Genomic DNA, 21,270 nt, shown 5'->3' with positions numbered 1-21,270 from the left:
TATTGGCACTTACCCAAGGAATACAAAAATACTAATTCAAAGGGACACATACCCCCCAATGTTTATAGCAGCATTTCTACAATAGTCAAATCATGCAAACAGCCCATGTGTCCATCAACTGATGAATGGATAAAGGAGATGTGAGATATATGTATATATATCTCAATCATTAAAAAGAATGAAATCTTGCCATCTGCAACAAGATAGAGCTAGAGAGTATTTTGCTAAATGCAATAAATCCAAGAAAGACAAATACTATATGATTTCAATCATATATGGAATTTAAGAGACTGAGCAAACAAGCAAAGCAAAAAGAGAGAGAGGGAGAGAGAGAAAGAAACGGACTCTTGTGGTGCCTGGGTGGTGCAGTTGGTTAAGCGTCTGGCTCTTGATTTTGGTTCAGGTCTTGATCTCAGGGTCATGAGTATAAGACCTGCATTGGGCTCCACACTGAGCATGGAGCCTATGATGAAAGAAGGAGAGAGAGAGAGAGAAAGAAAGAAAGAAGGAAAAGAGACTCCTAACTGTAAAGAATATATTGAGAGTTACCAGAAAGGAGGTGGTGCAGGGATTGGTTAAACAGGTGGTGGGGATTAAGGAGTGCACTTGTCATGAGCACCAGGCCTTATATGAAAATGTTGGATCACTATAGTGTACACCTGAAACTAATATTGCACTGTATTTTATCTAACTGGAATTTAAATGAAAACTTTAAAAAAAAATAAAAATTGAGTTGAGGAAATCAGTTCTGAAAAGAAAAATGATTTACTGAAGGCCACACGCCAAAATCATGATCTTCCTACTAATGTTGACCTTAACTTGGTGTTCCTGTTCTGAATTTCCCACTCTCAATCCTTGCTACCTTCCCTATTCTGAAGCTCTGGTTATTACAAGACAAAAATATCCTGGTTATCTTTATGATGGAAATTAAGGTATTATGGCTAGGAGGAACTTTAAAGATCCTCTAGTCCCACTCTCTCATTCTACAAACAAAAAAAACCTAAAGATTAGAATGGTGAAGCCACTTTCCCAGGGTCAAAAATTTATGCAACCCTGGGGCACCTGGGTGGCTCAGTCAGTTGAATGTCCAACTCATGGTTTCAGTTCAGGTCATGATCTATGGGTTGTGATATCAAGCTCTGTGTCAGGCTTTGCATTCAGCGCAGAGTGTGCTTAGGATTCTCCCTCTTTCTCTTGCTCCCCCTGCTCATGTGCGCGCTCTCTCTCTCAAATAAATATGTAAATAAAATCTTTAAAAAAGAAAAATGTGGGGCGCCTGGGTGGCTCAGTCGTTAAGCATCTGCCTTTGGCTCAGGTCATGATCCCAGGGTTCTGGGTTCAAGCCCTGCATCAGGGTCCCTGCTTGGCAGGCAGCCTTCTTCTCCCTCTCCCACTCCCCCTGCTTCTTTTCCCTCTCTCACTGTCTCTCTCTCTTTCTGTCAAATAAATAAATAAAACCTTTTTTTTTTTTTAAGAAAAGAAGAAAAATTTGCACCTGGGTGGCTCAGTTGGTTAAGCATCCAACTCTTGATTCTGGTTCAGGTCATGATCTCAGGGTCATGAGATCAAGCCCTGTGTCAGGCTCCACACTCAGCTCCAAGTCTGCTGGAGATTCTTTCCCCCTCCCTGTCTCTCCTCCTTTGTTCCTTCTCCCACTTGCCTTCTCTTTCTCTCTCTATAATAAATAAATAGGATCTTTAAAATATATATATATGCAATTTTTAATTGGCCAGTCAGCAGCTTTCCTCTCCCTTACTTATCTCTATTCACTTAACATTTTTGCAAGCAAATTTCAGACTTGTTTCAGCCTCTTTGGGCTCTAAAATTGACACAACAGAAATTCAGATCAGATAGAGTTTAGGCTCATGTTTGTGTTGATTTACCTTTTTTTATTTTTAAATTTTTATTTAAATTCTAGTTAGTTAACATATAGTTATATGGTTGGTTTCAATATTGGTTTCAGGAGTAGAATTCAGTGATTCATCACTTACATACAACATCCAGTACTCATCATAACAAGTGCCCTCCTTAATATCCATCATCATCCATCTAGCCCATCCCCCACCCACCACCTCCATCAACCTTCAGTTAGTTCTCTGTAGTTAAGAGTTTCATGGGGCATCTCAGTGGGTCAGGATGTTGTGTCCAATTCTTGGTTTTGGCTCAAGACATGTTCTCAAGGTCATGAGATGGAGCCCTACAATGGGCTTCATGCTGAGCATGATTCTTTCTCTCCCTTTCCATCTGCCCCTTCCCCCCTTCCTTCCCCTCAAATAAATAGTCTTTTAAAAGTTTCTTTAATGGTTTGCCTCCCTCTCTCTCTCTTTTTTCATTCTTTCCCCTATGTTTCTTAAATTACACATATGGGTGAAATCATATGGTATTTGTCTTTCTCTGACTGACTTATTTATCTTAGTGTAATACACTCTAGCTCCATCCTTGCCATTGCAAATGGCAAGATTTCATTCTTTTTGGTGGTTGAGCACTATTCCATTGTATATATACACACCATATCTTCTTTATCCATTCATCAGCTGATGGACGTTTGTCTTCTTTCCATAGTTTGGTAATTGTTGATAATGCTGCAATAAACACTGGGGTGCATGTGCCCCTTTGAATCAGTATTTTTGTATCCTTTGTGTAAATACCTATTGGTGCAGTTGCTGGATCATAGTGTAGTTATATTTTTAATTTTTTGAGGAACTTCCATACTGTATCCCAGTGTGACTACACAAGTTTGCATTCTCACCAACAGTGCAAGAGGGTTCCTTTCTCTGTATCCTTGCCAAAATCTGTTGTTTTGTGTATTGTTAATTTTACCCATTCTGAGAGGTATGTGGTGGTATGTCATCATTGTTTTGATTTGTACTTCTCTGATGATGAATAATGTTCAGCGTCTTTTCATATGTCTGTTAGCCATCTGAAAGTCTTCTTTGGAAAAATCTGTATTCGTGTCCATTTCTTAATTGGATTATTTGTGTGTGTGTTGAGTTTGATAAGTTTTTTATAGATCTTGGATACTAACCCCTTATCAGACATTTCAATTACAAATATCCTTCCATTCATCAGGTTGCCTTTTAGTTTTGCTGATTGTTTGCTTCACTGCAAAGATTTTTGTTCTGAAAAATTTCCAACAGTTCATTTTCCCTTTTGTTTCCCTTGCTTCCAGCATTCCATTTTGGTTTTTCTTTTTTTTTTTTTAAGATTTTATTTATTTATTTGACAGAGAGAGATCACAAGTAGGCAGAGAAGCAGGCAGAGAGAGAGAGAGAGAGGGAAGCAGGCTCCCTGCGGAGCAGAGAGCCCGATGTGGGACTCGATCCCAGGACCCTGAGATCATGACCTGAGCCGAAGGCAGCGGCTTAACCCACTGAGCCACCCAGGTGCCCCACCATTTTGGTTTTTTATCCTGGGTCAGTACACAGCAGAAGCAAGAAAGCCTGAAGGAGAAAAAGAAGAAAACTGGGAATTTTCAGTGCATTTTCACAATGTGTACATACTCATAAAATGATGTGCCAATTCATACCTATTACTTTATATCATACAAAGATCTGAGATCTCTTTCATGGTCTCACATAGAATATAGAACCTGAAAGAGATTGTAATGGATTTTCAGAAGGGCTGACTGAGACTGGAAATGGCGATGTTCTGCAGACTGTTGAGAGGTGAGCTGACTGCTCCCCTACTTTATCTCTAGAGTTTGCTCTACTCTTAACGTTCAAGTTTAAGAGATCTACCATTTTGCCAACATGGAAAGTAGAGCTCCAGAGTTTAGAAAATGAAATATTATATACAAGGTGAGTTGAAGATTTTAATGAAGGTGAGGAAAGTTGTGTGACACATAGTGGATAACAGGAAGGGAAAATAGAGCACCACTGAAATAATACCACACATTGTTTTCACTCTATCCTCTGCCCTACAATCTGTTCCTAGTGTTTCCTTTTGAAATATTTTTGAACATATTTCATTTATCTTTATAACTTCTCCTTTGAAACAGAGAGTCAACTCAGAATCACAAATAGTGCAGTGGTTCTCAACTTCAGCTTTTTAGATTTACTTGGTAAATATAATAAACATCAATGCTTAAGCCCACTCCCCAAAAATCAAAATCTCTTGAAAGTAGTGATCAGGCATTTGTATTGTTTTGCCTGTATTTTAAAGTGAAGTGATTCTGATTCACAGAAGGTTGATTACCACTAATCTGGTCCAATTTCTTCATTTGCAGGTAAGGAAACAGGCCCAGAGAGGGTCAGGTTTCAAGCCCAGGGTGATGACATCAGTTAATGAATGAACTAGTAATAGAGTTCAGGTTTCCTAACATCTAGTCTAGTGGTCTTTCCATCAGACCATGCTAAAGAAAGCAAGGTGTTTGAGATCAAGTGACTTAACTACAAGTTCATGAGGCATCCCAAGATATGATAAAGAGTCTGCATCATTATTAATTCTTCATGTGCCTCCAGACTTAAAGAGAGAGAAAGGCTTGTAAGGTTGGAAAATGGTATCACTCTATCAACTGTAAAGATCCTTTTCTTTTACCTCATAAGTTCTGGCCCTGAATGTAAAAAGTCACATAGTATGAGACCACTCACATAATATTGATTTGAGAACCATTACAAAGTAGCATTATCCCTAAATATCCCTCTTGCTGATCTGTCACAGTGTCTGAAATTTATACTACTACCCATTCTTCTAGTTTAGGATACTGCTGCTAGAAGACCAATTATAAATACAGGGATAGAGGGAAGGTGCTCTGTTAACACACCTTTTGCCACCTGGAAAAGCAGCAAATAGAGCCCTGAAAAGCTGATCCCATGGTAAGGACATATGAATGATGGGAGGAAAGGGAAACCCCAGAATATAGGGCAAACTCCCAGTGGGGACCCCTAGGTAAAGCAGTGCCAAAATCCAGGTTTTCCTTTTTCGAAATGGAAGCCAGATACTTATCATGTGTGTATTTGATAAATATAAGGAATATAATGAAAAGGGCACTTGGTTAGGAGACAGAAGACCCAGGAGAATACTTTCCCTTCTTTTTCTCATAAGTCAAATATGAAATTTAAATAAGGTGATATCAAAGATCTTAAGTAGTTCTAAATCTTTTATTCTCATAGTGAATCATTCAATTATCTTGATGTCTAGTGCAGATATGACATAAGCTAGTGCTTTTTAAAATTAACATATAATGTATTATTTTCTTCAGGGTACAGGTCTGTGATTCATCAGTCTTACACAATTTGTAACATTCACAATAGCACATACCCTCCACAATGTCTATCACCCAGACACCCCATCCTTCCCACCCCCTTCCCCTCCAGCAACCCTCAGTTTGTTTCCTGAGATTATGAGTCTCTTACAGTTTGTCTCCCTCTCTGGTTTCATCTTGTTTCATTTTTTCCTCCCTTCCCTTATGATCCTCCATCTTATTTCTCAAATTTCTCATATCAGTGAGATCATATGATAATCGTCTTTCTCTGATTGACTTACTTCTCTTAGCATAAAACCCTCTAGTTCCATCTACGTCTTTGCAAATGGCAAGATTCGGGGATACAATATTCCATTGTATATATATACCACATCTTCTTTATCCATTTATCTGTTGATGGACATCAAGGCTCTTTCTATAGTTTGGCTACTGTGGACACTGCTGCTATAAACGGGGTGCACGTGCTTCTTCAGATCACTGCATTTGTAACTTTGGGGTAAATAACCAGTAGTGCAATTGCTGGGTTGTACAGTAGCTCTATTTTCAACTTTCTGAGGAACCTCCATGCTGTTTTCCAGAATGGCTGCACCATAAGCTAATGTTTTTTTTTTTTTTTTTAAGATTTTATTTATTTATTTGAAAGACAGAGATCACAAGTAGGCAGAGAGGCAGGCAGAGAGAGAGGAAGGGAAGAAGGCTCCCTGCTGAGCAGAGAGCCCGACATGGGGCTCAATCCCAGGACCCTGGGATCATGACCTGAGCCGAAGGCAGCGGCTTTAACCCACTGAGCCACCCAGTCGCCCCCATAAGCTAATGTTTTTATTCCTCGCTTTTACCACTATGGCCTGTTGTATTGGTAAAACATTCAAGAGCTCTTTGACCAAGTAAGAAACCAAAGCAGTTGGAGCTGTCATTCTTTAAAGAGAGACACAAAGAAGTCACCTAGGATTAAAGAAAGTCCATCAAAGTAATTTAAAGGGAAAGATCTGGAAATGACATCAGGAAGATGGCTGAAAAAGACGTCCCTCTTTGTATACCCCCCTCACAACAGAAATTTGGCATCCATTTGTGGACAAAAGTACCTTTGTAGGACCTGTGAGTTCCAGCACCATATGCCAGATGACTCAGGAAGAGTTGTACCCACCCATATGTCAGGCAATAAGCATACAGATCTCAGTCCCAGCTTTGGACCCTGAAATGCACAGTGAACTGGCACAGGCCTTCTAGGACATGGCCGGCAAACCTCTGGAGAACAGAGTTTTACAGTCATTCACAGATAAGAGAGACTTTGTGGAAGTCCAGGAATCCAGCAGAGAAGTTTTAGCACAGTGTTGGAAAGAAAAGAAAAACAGAGATTGGATGCATTGAAGAGGATAAAAGGAATACCTTGACTTTACCTGCACTGATATAGGCAGGACAGGCCTGAGGACCAAGAGGGGGTCTCACCGGATCAGCCAAGAGGATGTTTGTTTTTGTGCATGACAGAAACTAAACATAAGCCAGGAGGAAATGAGAGAAGTTTATTGACTAGCGTAAGTGATTGCATATAGCAGATAGAGTGTCTGGGAGAATCAGAAAAGGAAATGTGAGTTTCCCCCCTCACTTGGGGTTAGGAGTTTATATTGGAAAGGGGCCCAGGATACATGTTCTGCCAGGAATCCAGGGTAAGGTCCAATCAAAGGTGAGTGTCAAGTAAATAATAAGTGTTATTCCATGGATCACCAAAAGTAGTGGAGTGTTGATGCCAGTTTTGACTATGGTTTGTTTAAAGCTTATGTCCTGGAACATGTTTAGGATCTGGTCTTTCTTAGATATTATCAGGTGATTGGGGCCCTAGGACAAAAATTGGAGAATGATTAATTTTCTTGTTTCCTCTTGGAGTGGGAATGTAGATGCAAAAATATAGAACATGAATAAATGGGACTTAGCAAGAAAACAAGCAGAAATAGAGGTTTTCTAAAATGGAGTCCCCTTCAGTTTCCCTATCAACATCACTCCTCACCCAAGGTGGCCCTGTTCGATGCCAAGAGTGCTCTCCTTGACCGATGATTTCTCCTGTAGGATAAAGTGAAAGTGGGTGAGTGATGTGTCCAGCTTTCACCACTATGCAGAACACTGCCAAAGAGGACCATTTCTCTCTCACTGCATCTAGAGCACTAAATTGTGAGCTGGACAATAGGAGGGTGGTGAGTGGCTAGGAGAACTGCAGCCAGGGCTTAGAAGGTATGGAAGGGACAAAGATCCTACTAACCACATCATGGATTCCATCAGGAGGCCCATCAATGTGCCCTTTGTGACTTCTAGTGAGCTGATACCTCCTAAGCACCCCAGCATTTATGTTTCCACACTCAGACAACCACCACCCTTTGTGGCTGACACCATCTGGATACTCCAAAGGGCAGCAAGAGTGAGTTTTGGCAGATGGCTAGTAAGCAGAAGCTGACCCCAAATCTGCACGCTGGGGAGAGACCACAAATTGGGCATTTAGCACTGCCCATGGGAAAGCAAAAAGGAAGCAACCAGAACTTAGACTGGTGCATGTGGAAATTGAGAGAAGGCATACAAATTTAAGAATCCTGCCACAAGAGGGAGCAAAAAAGTGTGGATGAGCTGTATCCATAGAAGGTCTCGGGATCTCTGGAAAGACTGACAGAAGGTATTTCTCTCTGGAAGTCAGTCAATAAAAAAATGAAGGAGGTGACCACAACTTCAAATGCAAGGATAGTGATGTAAGACTTCAAGGAACATGTAAAATCAAGGAAACAACACCAATAACGGATCACAGTAATCTCCAGTAATTGACCACAATGACATGGAGATCAACAATTTACCTGAAAAGAATTCAAAATTGTTGTTTTAAGGAAACTCAATGAGCTACAAGAAAACACAGAAAGACAATGTAAGGAAAGCCCAATAAACAACACATGAACAAAATGAGAACTTAACAAAGAGATAGAAATCACAAAAATAACATGAAAAAATGCTCCACATCACTCGATATCAGGGAAATACAAATCAAAACCACAATGAGATACCACCATACACCAGTCAGAATGGCCTAAAATTAACAAGTCAAGAAATGACAGATGCTGGCGAGGATGCGGAGAGAGGGGAACCCTCCTACACTGTGGTGGGAATGCAAGCTGGTGCAACCACTCTGGGAAAACAGTGGTGGAGATTCCTCAAAAACTGAAAATAGATGGTACCCTATGACCCAGCAATTGCACTACTGGGTAATATCCTAAAGATACAAATGTGGTGCTCCAAAGGGCACGTGCACCCGAATGTTTATAGCAGCAATGTCCACAATAGCCAAAACTATGGAAAGAACCCTAGATGTCCATCAACAGATGAATGGATAAAGAAGATGTGGTATATATATATACAATGGAATACTATGCAGCCATCAAAAGAATGAAATCTTGCCATTTGTGACGACGTGGATGGAACTAGAGGGTGTTATGCTTAGTGAAATAAATCAATCAGAGAAAGACAACTATATATGATCTCCCTGATATGAGGAAGTGGAGATGCAATGTGGGGTTTGGGGGGTAGGAAAGAAAAAAATGAAAGAAATTGGATCAGGAGGGAGACAAACCCATAAAAAACTAAATCTCAAAAAACAGACTGAGGGTGCTGGGGGGAGGGGGGACAGGAGAGGGTGGTGGGGATATGGACCTTGGGAGGGTGTGTGCTATGATGAGTGCTATGAAATGCGTAAAACCTGGCAATATACATTATATGTTTATTGTAAAAATTTAAAATTTTTTTAAAAAATAGCTTACCCAAACTTGATTTCATAATCTAAATTGGGCAATGAAAAGCCAAAGGTTAATTAGTAAATTTAAATTCTAATTACTTTATCACTATGTTGTTTATAACAGTAAAAATTAGAAATGACCCAAATGTCCACAGCAGGAACACAGTTCAGTAAAATACAGCCCCTTCATAAATGGCATACCACACAGTCTCCAAATGATCTTATAGGATTCTTACTGTTATTGAAAAATGTGTAAGATATAGTCATGAGAATATTAAAGTAAAAAAATATAAAGTAAAAAAAAATTAAAGTCAAAAAAAAAGAAATCACAAAAATAAACACCAAGCAGAAATTCTGAAGTTGAAAAATACAGTGAATGAAATGAAAAATGCAATAGAGAGGAGCAACACTAGGATGGATCAAGCAGAAGAAAAAATTGTCAAGTGGAAGAAGTCCCTTAAGATAACCCAGTCACAGAACAAAGAAAAAAACAATGAAAAAAAATGAAGAGAGCCTACATAAACTATGGGCTATAATCAAATGAAGCAATGAGCAAATAATGGAGGTCCCATTAGGAGAAGAGAGACAGAAGGAGATAGAAATATATTTAAAGAAATAAGGCCTGAGAACATTTTAAATCTGGGAAGAGATTGGACATCCAAGTTAATGAAATTCATAGGTCCCCAAACAAATACCATTCAAAAAGATCTTCAGTGTTGCATGAAAGTTGATTAGCACTCCGCCTTGAAAAGGATGGAAGAGGCTCCACAACACAAATACAATTAAGACATTTCCACCTACTTCAGAGCACCTAACCATCATTTTTAAAAACTTTTTAAATTTTTTTTAAGATTTTATTTATTTATTTGACAGAGAGAGATCACAAGCAGGCAGAGAGGCAGGTAGAGAGAGGAGGAGGAAGCAGGCTCCCCCGCTGAGCAGAGAGCACGATGCGGGGGCTCCATCCCAGGACCCTGAGATCATGACCTGAGCTGAAGGCAGCGGCTTAACCCACTGAGCCACCCAGGCGCCCAAAACCATCATTTTGTAATCACCTTCTGGCCAAGGTCCACACACTGCCCACCGCAGGCAAAAAAAAGCCTCTGCAGATAACTGGTCTGAATGGGTTTAAGAGAGCCAAAACACAGCAACAGAGTGTCTGCAACACACCCAGAAACACATCCTGAAGAGCCAGGTCCTGGACACAATTTGACCTCTTTCATAAAGCCATTACTCTCAGGAGCAGGAAACATAACAGGATATTCTAGTACAGAGAAGAAGACAGTGACTTAGACAAAATGCCAAGACAGAAGAATTCATCCCAAAGAAAATGTAAAAAAAAGGTCATGGCTAGAGATCAAATTAAAACAGATATAAGTAACTATCTGATGGAGAATTTAAAACAACAATCAAAAGGATACACACTGAGCATAAGAAAGCATAGAAGACATCAGGGAGACCCTTACCACAGAGAAAATAGAATTAAAAACAATAGTCTGAAATGAAAAATACAATAACTGAGATTGAACAGGCTGGATATAATGACCACAGGTATAGAAGAAGTAGAGGAACAAATAAGTGAAATAAAAGAATAATGGAGGGGTGCCTGGGTGGCTCAGACCATTAAGAGTCTGCCTTCAGCTCAGGTGATGATCCCAGGTCCTGGGATCGAGTCCAATGTCAGGCTTTACTGCTCAACAGGGAGACTGCTTTTCCCTCTCCCTCTGCCTGCCATTCTGCCCACTTGTGCTCTCTCTCTCTCCTCGCTTGCTTGCTTGCTTGCTCTCTCTCTGTCAAATAAATAAATAAAATCTTTTTAAAAAAAGGATTGAAACAATGAAGCTGAACAAAAGACAGAAGAACTATGGATCATGAGAATAGACTTACAGAAGTCAGTGACTACATCAAATGTAATAATTCAGGGTGCCTGGGTGGCTCAGCTCATTAAACATCTGGCCTTCAGCTCAGGTCATGATCCCAGGGTCCTGGGATTGAGCCCTGCATCGGGCTCCTTCATCAGCAGGAAGCCTGCTTCTCCCTCTCCCACTCTCCCTGCTTGTGTTCCCTCTCTCAGTGTGCCTCTCTCTGTCAAATAAATAAAATCTTTTTTAAAAATGTAATAACATTCATATCACAGGAGTCCCCAAAAGAAGAAGAGAGAAAAGGGGGTGGGCAGAAACTTTATGTAAGGAAATAATAGCTGAAAACTTCCCTAATCTGGGAAAGGAACAGACATCCAAATCAAGGAAGCATTAAAATCTCATTAAAATCAATAAAAATGGGCCAAAAAAAAGACGTATTGTGGTTAAATTTTGCAAGCTATACTGATAAAGAAAAATCCTATAAGCAGACAAAAGAAGTCCCTACTTTACAAGGGAAAACCCATAAGGTTAGCTGAAGATCTCTCCACAGAAAATTTGGCAAGCCAGAATGGAATGACATAATATATTCAACATACTAATGGGAAAAAAATCTACAGCCAAGAATACTCTATCACAAGGCTGTCATCTTAGGGTTTACAATATATGCTTGTAACCTATGCCGTGCCCCAGGAGATCATGAATCCTGCTCCTACTGGGCCATGTGTTCAGTAGCCCCAGGAATAGGAATGCTGCTGATGTTTAGCTGCTTCCACACTCAATCCTGAGGGCTTAATATATATTTTTCTAATAATAACTCCACAGTTCCCCTTTCTGTTTACTGGGATTTTAGGTGGGGCTAGTAAAGGGGATGATAAGGATCTGCATGGCCACTATGAGTTGGTTTCAGGTCTTCCACACAGAATGGCAGGAGAGTCTTGCCTTGAATGACTGTAACAAGAAAGAAGATCATTAATCAGTCCAGCCATGTAAAACCAGGAGCGAGACTGAACCCAGAGGATAAATTTTTTTTTTTTAATGAGCCAGATAGAAGTGTCATTGAGAGTATAATGGTAGCTTGTTGACTTTCTTGTATTTGTGCTTGTAACCTAAATTTCAGATTTTTTTTAATTTTATTAATTTTTTTATGAACATATAATATATTTTTATCCCCAGGGGTACAGGTCTGTAAATCACCAGGTTTACACACTTCACAGCAATCACCATAGCACATACCCTCCCCAGTGTCCATAATAAATTTCAGATTTTTAATGAAGAGATTCAAAGAGGAAGAAAAGGCTGATTAAAATGAGTTTTCAATTTCCACACAAGTCTTGTTATAGGGAATTGAAATAATGCAGCAGGTGGTAAACTCCAAGTCACAAGTTAATTGGGACCTGGTCCAGAGTGCCTGTTAATGTTTTCCTAACCAGACAACAGCTGCTTTTAAAGCCTGCAGTCTAGCTAATATTTGTTGATCAATCTTAACTGTTCTTCTAAATTAGTTGTAGTGTTTACATATATGAATGCACTTGTTGTGCTGTTTGGAGGGAGACAGCCAAAGATGTGGCAGTAGTTGCCACAGCCATGATGGTTAAAATAGCTTGCCAGTGGGATACCTAAGAACCATTTTGGTTTGGGTTTTTTTTTTTTCTCTTTCTTCTAAAGCATAGACCGATTATTGTAGGAGGAATCTCCCTTGCCAAGTCCTGGACAATTGAACTGAGAGCCAGGCTTCTGCTTGCTGCTTAGCAACATATACATGGGTAATGTTCATTTGCAAAAAAGTTAAAGGTTTGAAAGGCAGGGAGTTACTAACATCAGGCCAAAGCATGAAAACAGGTTTTTTAATTCCTCATGCCAGCTCATGATGAGGCTCAATCAGCCAAGTGGATAGCCATATAGGACCTTGTGGAGAAAGCATAGCAGCAAAACCTCTCCCCATGTGAGTAAAGATACCAGGCCATTCCACTCTGGCCCCCACATTGGGCAGTCTATACCATACTTGTGGTTTTTAATGGTAACCACAAAAATGCTCTGAATGAGGGGCACCTGGGTGGCTCAGTGTGTTAAAGCATCTGCCTTCAGCTCAGGTATGATCCCAGGGTCCTGGGATGGAGCCCTGCATCGGGCTGTCTGCTCAGCAGGGAGCCGGCTTCCTCTCCTCTCTCTCTGCCTGCCTCTCTGCCTACTTGTGATCTCTGTCTGTCAAATAAATAAATAATAAAATCTTTTTAAAAAATGTCCTGAATGAGCTGAATTAAAGTGTCTAGTTGTAAGTGATTAATAGTAAACAGGCCTTCATTATTCTCATTCTGGGGGTCTCAGTTTCCTCTTTCTGTTTATGTAAAGTAGTTTTAAGATACCATTGACACATTTAAACAATAGCCTGACCTTGAAGATTGTGGGGAATGCCAGTAGAATGTGTAACTTTCCAAACATTTAGAAATTAGGTTATGTGATGGGACTTATTCGGTGGGCCATTGTCCCATTTTACGTTTTGGGGTTGGTGCCCATTATGCCCAAAGCATTTTTAAGAGATGATTAATGACATGAGAGGAGCAATTTACCACTTTGAGCAGAGGCCCATATATATTTAGAGTAAGTATTAATAGTGACATGCATCCATTGTAGTCAGCCAATTGAGGGGAAATGGATAACATTCATTTGCAGAGTTGATTTGTGGATAACCATGGGATTAACTCCCCCAGGAAGGTGAGTAGAAGAGAACTGTTGGCATTTGGGACAGGATCATGATGTGTTTTTCCTGTGAAAGAGGGATAGAAACTTTAGTCAAGGCCCTTGCCCCTTGATGAAAAAAAAGAATGAGAATTTAAAACAGAGGAGAATAAAGATCCATTTTTTTGTTGTTGTTGATGCCTAAATACATGTGTTGGGGATTAAAGCTACTTAATTGAATTGTTTTGGTTTGGTTTTTTTTTTTTCATCATCTCAACCATTTGTAGGAGCTGCAATTGGAAAGAAAAGTGGACCATAGGATTGGATTGCATTGGTTTAACAAAAGACTGACATATGGTGGGGCTACTTATTATCCCTTTAGGCAAATATTTTCATTGGTATTTTCATATAGGTCTGTGATTGTTAATTGCAGGGACTGAGAAGACAGTTTCTTTTTTATTTTTAGGGTGCAAAGGAATAGTAAAAAAACAATCTTTAAGATCAATCACAATGAGATTGTGAACTGAAGGACTAAAGAAAGATTTTGAAGACCAAATTGCAAAGTCCCCATGGGGATTATTTGAGCATAATTGCTGATAAATTATGTTACCAGCAAAAAAGACTGCTGGTAACATTTTCCATTTGCCTGATTTGGGGTCATATAAAAAATGGGAGTATTTTTTTGTAAAAGTATTTCAGAGTTCCCCTTTTATTGTCAGTTTTAATTACATTTAGCAGAATTTTACATTTTTAAAACCTTAGTCTTTAGGGAAAACAAAGTAGTAACTAAGTGTGAACTGTTTATATTAAAAACTTTTTAAATAACAAATTTGTGAATCAGTTAAGCATAAAGCATGTTGCCAACAGATTTATATATTTTTAGATTTTTTTGAAATAGGAAATCAAAAGCATAAACCTACATTTAGTAATCAATGTTCTAGTACTAATTTTGTTTAGAGAAGACATAGATGTCCAATGAATTTAATTCTAAGTTATTATTCAAACAAACTTTGATGTTTTAGGTTGCCAAAGACTTTTAAAGCTATTTTAATAATTACCCATGAAAACTTGAAGAGAGAAAATTAACCATTACTTTAAGTCTATTTTTGGCTAACAAATTGCAACAGAGATAACATAAGCTTGTTGGAGCTTTAGTAAATTTTGGTAGAATAAAAGTTTTATATTTAATGCTGATAACTTTACTTTTTTAACTTTATTTTTTTATTTATTTTTTATTATGTTAGTCCACCATACAGTACATCATTAGTTTTTGATGTAGTGTTCCATGATTCACTCTTTGTGTATGAAAACCAGTGCTTCACATAATACATGCCCTCTTTAATATCCAGGACCAGGCTAACCCATCCCCCAACACTCCTCCCTTCTAAAACCCTCAGGTTGTTTCCTGGAGTCCATAGTCTTTCATGGTTCATCTCCCACTCCAATTTCTTCCCTTTCATTTTCCCCTTCCTTCTCCTAATGCCCTCCATGCTATTCCTTTAAAGATTTTTAAAAAGACTTTATTTATTTACTTGGCACAAAGAAATAGAGAGAGAGGGAACGCAAGCAGAGGGATCTTGAGAGGGAGAAGCAGGCTCCTCACTGAACATGGATCTCAAGGATGCTGGGAACATAACCTGAGCCAAAGACAGATGCTCAAAAACTGAGCTACCCAGGCGCCCCAAGATCTGTTTATTTTAATTAAACCAACAAACCTAAGTTATTTTAAATACCAAATTTTTTCACCTGACTTTTTTTTTGTAGAAGTAATTGGTTTACTTCCCATTGTCAATTTTTATTGGAGACACTGATGGGGAAATCTGAAGTGAGCCATGTATGGAGGCTGCACCAAGGTAGTGCAGAAACAGGAGGAGGGGAGGCAGAAGAGGCAGAGTGTTGTCAGAAGGCAGAGAAAAAAGTTTCCCAGTTTTAAAGCCTGTCAGCTCTTCTAGATGAGCAGACATAGATTTTTGTTTGTTTTTCCATCAAAATGATAGTAGGCAGTCCATGTCAGGCCAGAAAGACAGGGAACTTACCTGAAACAAAGGGAGTTTTTGCAGCTGTTTGGGAATATTCAGTAAAGTTTCTGTCCTGAGGTAGACTAACCAGATATATTGGGTTCCAACTATAGCCATTAACCCAGGAAATGAGGGAGAAGCCCCCCACATTTATTAGGAGGAAAAGTGAGACAGAATCAGTGTCCCCTTTGCTAGAGGGGCCTGTGTTTCCTCCAGCAACCTGGGTTTATTTGGAGGAAGCCTATTTAGATAATTATTGTCTAATAGGAGAGAGTTTACTAGCCAAACGTATTTGGGCAAACACATTTTGCAAGAGGCCCTTAGATCTGGGTTCTGATGTAGAGCCTTATTTTCTGCAGAAGAGATTTAATTTATAGATTTTATTGAGGCCATGCAGTGTTAAAGGAAATCAGGCCTTTTAAAAATTTTGCAATTCAGATTGTTTTTAGTGAGTTAAAGGGCATCCCAAGGGAGAGTCCTTGGGAACTGAAAAAGAAGTTCCAATCATATGGACATCCTATGGAGCTTTTTGAAGACCTAGAATGACAAAATAATTATGCTGTGGAGCTTGTTCCTGGGCTTAAAGGACAGGAAATGCGCCAATAAAGCCTTCTTGTTTCAAGCTTCCTATAACATTTTCTTTCTTTTTATGGAAAAGGAGGTACTCTCTCTTGACACCTTTATTTTTTGCTGTTAGAGAGGGCAAGGAGGAGGCAATTTATTAGGGGATAATATTGGAGCCTCTTTTGGGTCTTAGGGGCTGTTGCCAGGACGGGGACAGTGGCGGCAGATTTGAAAGGGGAGGAATAAGGTCCTATCAACTAGTTTAAGCTGTTTTTTTCTTTAAAGAGTGGATAGCAATCTGGTAAAGATTCCATGTATGCAAATGAGAAATTTAACAGGACCCAATGCATTTTATAGCCTTTTGCCCATGCCTCAACCATGTCCTGCCCAAAGCCCATGTCCTCAACCAAAAAATAGCCTTCAGGTGGCTACCATGGGCAGTGTTGATATATTACAGACAAAAATTGTGTTAAATTTTTATTAAGTTACTTTGCATCCTATAGAATGTAGCAACATATGTAGCTGCTTTTTATGAGAAACTTGTTGCTTACTTAAAGATGTTCCCATGACTAACAGGTTTATAACAGACAGAAAAATAGATCAGAGAGAAATCAAAAGTAAATACTGCACACCTGAAAGAAAGAAAAAATGAGTTCAATGGTCACTCCATCACAGGAATCAAGTGCCTATAGTTCCTACCTGGATGAGGGGATGCCCTTTCCTTTTCTCAGGCTTGAGGGAGTGACATGCAGATGAGGACTCTATCAGGTCCTAAAGAAGTTCCACACTTAGGTACCAAATGTCACCACACATTGTGGCTCAGGACTCTATTGAGCCCTGAAAAAGTAACACCCTTAAAAACCAAATGTTACCCCATACTGTGGATGAGGACTCTATAGAGCCCTGAAAACTTCCCTGTTTGTGTGCCAAATGTCATGCACTGAAATAAAATTCTCAGACACCAGTCTGAGGGGCAGCTCAGGGCTGTCTCTATAAGGGAGAGCAGCAGCAGCTGAACCCTGCACATAGCTTTTATTTTGGTTTTGTTTGGTTTTGCTTTTATCAGAAATGCAAGGACAGATGCCTCCAAGTGTAGGAAAAGAGTACAAGGGGATGGCAAATATCTTGAAGCCGGCTTGCATGTTTCCCCTACATGTAGGCACACAGGGAGTCAGTCATGGGATAAGGGGAGGAGCCAGGATGTTTGGGCTAGCAATTGCCGGGTGCAAGAAGGGGAGACTGAGAATACATTCTTCATAGCTCTTCCCTTTTGCCCTGCTCCTGGGGGTTGTGGGATCCTGGCTCCTACTGGGCCATTGCATTCAACACCCTGAGACCAGGAATGCTGCTTGACATTTCAGCTGCTTCCACACTCACACCTAGGGGCTTATAATATGTTTCTAAGAATAAATCAACAAAGGTTATCATTCAAAATGGGAGAGATTGTTTCCCAGACATTCAAAGAAAAAGCTAAAGGAGTTCATGAAACACTAAACCAGTCCTACAAGAATATGAAAGGGGACTCTTTGAGTGTGAAAGAAAGACGAAAGGTGACACAGACTAGAAAGGAACAGAGAAAATCTCCAGAAACAACAAGAAAACAAGTAATAAAATGGCATTAAATACTTTCTGCATTGAGGCATCTGGGTGGCTCAATGGGTTGAGCCTCTGCCTTCAGGTCAGGTTATGATCTCAGGGTCCTGGAATTGAGCCCCACAACGGTCTCTTTGCTCAGCAGGGAGCCTGTTTCCCCCTCTCTCTCTGCCTGCCTCTCTGCCAGCTTGTGATCTCTCTCTCTCTCTCTGTCAAATAAATAAATAAAGTCTTCTAAAAAATACTTTCTGCATCTTTTGAGAAGATCATGTGGTTCTCATCCTTTTTTTATTAATGTAGTGTATCACACTGATTGATTTGTGAATATTGAACAAGCCCTCCAGCACAGGAATAAATCCCACTTGATTGTGGTGAATAATTCTTTTAATGTGCCATTGCATTCGATATGCCAGTGTCTTGTTGAGAATTTTTGTATCCATGTTCATCAGGAATATTAGCTTTTAACTCTCCATTTTAGTGGGGTCTTTGTCCGGTTTTGAAAATCAGGGCATGGTGGCCCAATAGAATGAGTTGGGGAAGAGATATATTTGTTAGGTTACTCCTTTCTGCCCATGGACTCTGCTGAGTAAGCATCATTAAAATCTCCCCTCCCACCACTGTCATGCCTAGTAAGTCAGACCCAAAGAGCCTGAACAGCTGCAGAAACTCTTTAACAGAGGTTTGAGCTTTGAAACAACCGATGAGAGTCTGAGGAGCCATTTTGAGCAATGGGGAACACTTACGGACTGTGTGGTAATGATAGATCCAACCACCAAGCACTCCGGAGACTTTGGGTTTGTCATGTATGCCCCTTTGGAGGAGGGATGCAGCCATGAATGCAAGGCAACACAAGGTGGATGGAAGAGTTTTGGAACCAGAGAGGGCTGTCTCAAGAGAAGATTCTCAAAGACTTGGTGCCCACCTAACTGTGAACAAGATTTTTGTTGGTGGCATTAGAGAAGACACTGGAGAACATCATCTCTAAGAAATTATTTTGAACAGTATGGGAAAATTGAAGTGATTGAGTCATGAATGATTGAGGCAGTGGCAAAAACAGAGGTTTTGCTTTTGTAACATTTGATGACCATGACTCTGTAGACAACATTGTCATTCAAAAATACCATACTGGGGCACCTGGGTGGCTCAGTGGGTTAAAGCCTCTGCCTTCGGCTCAGGTCATGATCCCAGGGTCCTGGGATCGAGCCCCACATCGGGCTCTCTGCTAGGCGGGGAGCCTGCTTCCCTTCCTCTCTCTCTGCCTACTTGTGATCTCTCTCTCTCTCTCTCTTTCTGTCAAATAAATAAACAAAATCTTTAAAAAAATTTTAAAATTTAAAAAAAAATACCATACTGTGAATGGCCACAACTATGAAGTAAAGACAGCCTTATCTAAGCAAGAAATGGCTAGTGCTTTATCCAGCCAAAGAAGCCAAAGTGGTATTGGAAAGTTTGCTGGTGGTTGTGGAGTTGGTTTTGGTGGGAATGGCAACTTTGGTCATGGAGGGAAGTTCAGTGTGTAAGGTGGCGTTGGTGGCAGTCAAGATGGTGGCAGATATGGTGACAGTGGAGATGCCTATAATGGGTTTAGTAATGGTGGAAGCTACTTTGGAGGTGGTGGAAGCTATAATGATTTTGGCAATTACAACAATCAATCCTCAAATTTTAGATCCACGAAAGGAGGAAATTTTGGAGGCAGAAGCCCTGGCTTCTATGATGGTGGAGGCCAATACTTTGCCAAACTACAAAACCAAGGCGGTTATGGTAGTTCCAGCAGCAGCAGTAGCTATGTAAGTGGCAGAAGGTTTTAAATACTGCCAGGAAAAAAAGCTTAGCAAGAGAAGAGAGCCAGAGAAGTGACAGGGAAGATATGGGTAACAATAGATTTGTGAACTCAGCCAAGCACAGTGGTGGCAGGGCCTAGCTGCTATAGAGAAGACATGTTTTAGACAGTACTCATGTGTATGGGCAAAAAATTCAAGGACTGAATTTGTGACTAATTGTATAACGGTTATTTGTTTCTGTTCTGTGGAAAGTGTAAAACATTCCAAGAGAGGGCTTGAATGTAGTTGTTTTTTTTTTTAAATTTCTACCCATGCTGTTGATTGCTAAATGTAATAGTCTGATCATGACACTGAATAAATCTGTCTTAAAAAAAAAGAGTAAGTTGGGAAGTGTTCCTTCTTTTTCTACTTTTTTGGAACAGTTTAAGAAGAATAGCTATTAATTCTTCTTTAAATTTCTGGTAGAATTTCCCTGGGAAGTTGTCAGTCCCTGGACTTTGGCTTGTTGGGAAATTGTTGATGACTGACACAATTTCTTTTTTTTTTAATTGACATATAATGTATTATTTGTTTCAGGGGTACAAGACTGTGATTCATTAGTCTTACACAATTCACAGCATTCACAATAGCACATACCCTCCCCAAGTCCATCACCCAGACACCCCATCCTTCCCACCCACCCCCCCACTCAAGCAACCCTAAGTTTGTTTCCTGAGATTATGAGTCTCTTATGGTTTGTCTCCTTCTCTGGTTTCATCTTGTTTCATTTCCCCCTCAATTCCCCTATGATCCTCTGTCTTGTTCTCAAATTCCTCATATCGGTGAGATAATATGATAATTGTCTTTCTCTGATTGACTTATTTCACTTAGCATAATACCCTCAAGTTCCATCCACACATTGCAAATGGCAAGATTTCATTTTTTTGATGGCGTTGTGTGTACCATATCTTCTTTATCCATTCATCTGTTGATGGACATCTAGGCATTTTCCATAGTTTAGCTATTGTGGACATTGCTGTTATTAACATTGGGTGCACGTGCCCCTTTGGATCACTACAAAATAAACCAGTAGTGCAATTGCTGGGATGTAGGTATCTCTGTTTTCAACTTTTTGAGGAACCTTCAAACTATTTTCCAAGAGTTCCTATACCAGCTTGCATTCCCAAAAACAGTGTAGAAGAAGGGTTCCCCTTTCTCTCCATACTCACCAGCATCTGTCATTTCCTGACTTGTAAATTTTAGCCATTCTGACTGGTGTGAGGTGATACCCCATTGAGGTTTTTCTTCTCTTTTTTTTTTATTAACATGTAATGTATTATTTGTTTCAGGGGTACACGTCCTGAGAATCATCAGTCTTACACAATTCATAGTGCTCAACATAGCACATACCCTCCCCCAATGTCCCATCACCCAGCCACCCCATCCTTCCCACTCCCCCTCCCCTCCAGCAACCTTCTGTTTCTTTCTAAGATTAAGAGGCTGTTATGGTTTGTCTCCCCTCCCCGGTCCCATATTGTTTCCTTTTTTCCCTCCCTTCCCCTAAGACCCCCCACACCGCCTTTCAAATTTCCTCATATCGGAGAGATCATATGATAATTCTTTTTTGCTGAATGGACTTATTTAGCTCAGCATAATGCCCTCTAGTTCCATCCACGTCATTGAAAATGGCAAGATTTCATGGGGGTTTTGATGGCTCTATAGTATTCCATTGTGTATATGCACCACATCTTCTTTATCCATTTATCTGTTGACAGACATCTAGGCTCTTTCCAGAGTTTAGCAATTGTGGACATGGCTACTATAAACATTTGGG

At 39.9% G+C, this 21,270-nt stretch overlaps 2 pseudogenes; both read left to right on the top strand.

Annotated features, from left to right (window-relative positions):
- The first annotated feature begins 6,433 nt into the window (after window positions 1-6,433).
- LOC125091475 (heterogeneous nuclear ribonucleoprotein A1-like) lies at window positions 6,434-19,484 on the top strand (annotated as a pseudogene).
- On the top strand, window positions 9,677-9,790 carry LOC125092559 (uncharacterized; annotated as a pseudogene).
- Window positions 19,485-21,270: the final 1,786 nt, after the last annotated feature.

This window comes from Lutra lutra, chromosome X (assembly GCF_902655055.1).
Source record: "Lutra lutra chromosome X, mLutLut1.2, whole genome shotgun sequence".
NCBI lineage: Eukaryota > Metazoa > Chordata > Mammalia > Carnivora > Mustelidae > Lutra > Lutra lutra.
Note: the sequence above shows the minus strand (reverse complement) of the source record. Positions and strands in the feature narration are given on the sequence as shown.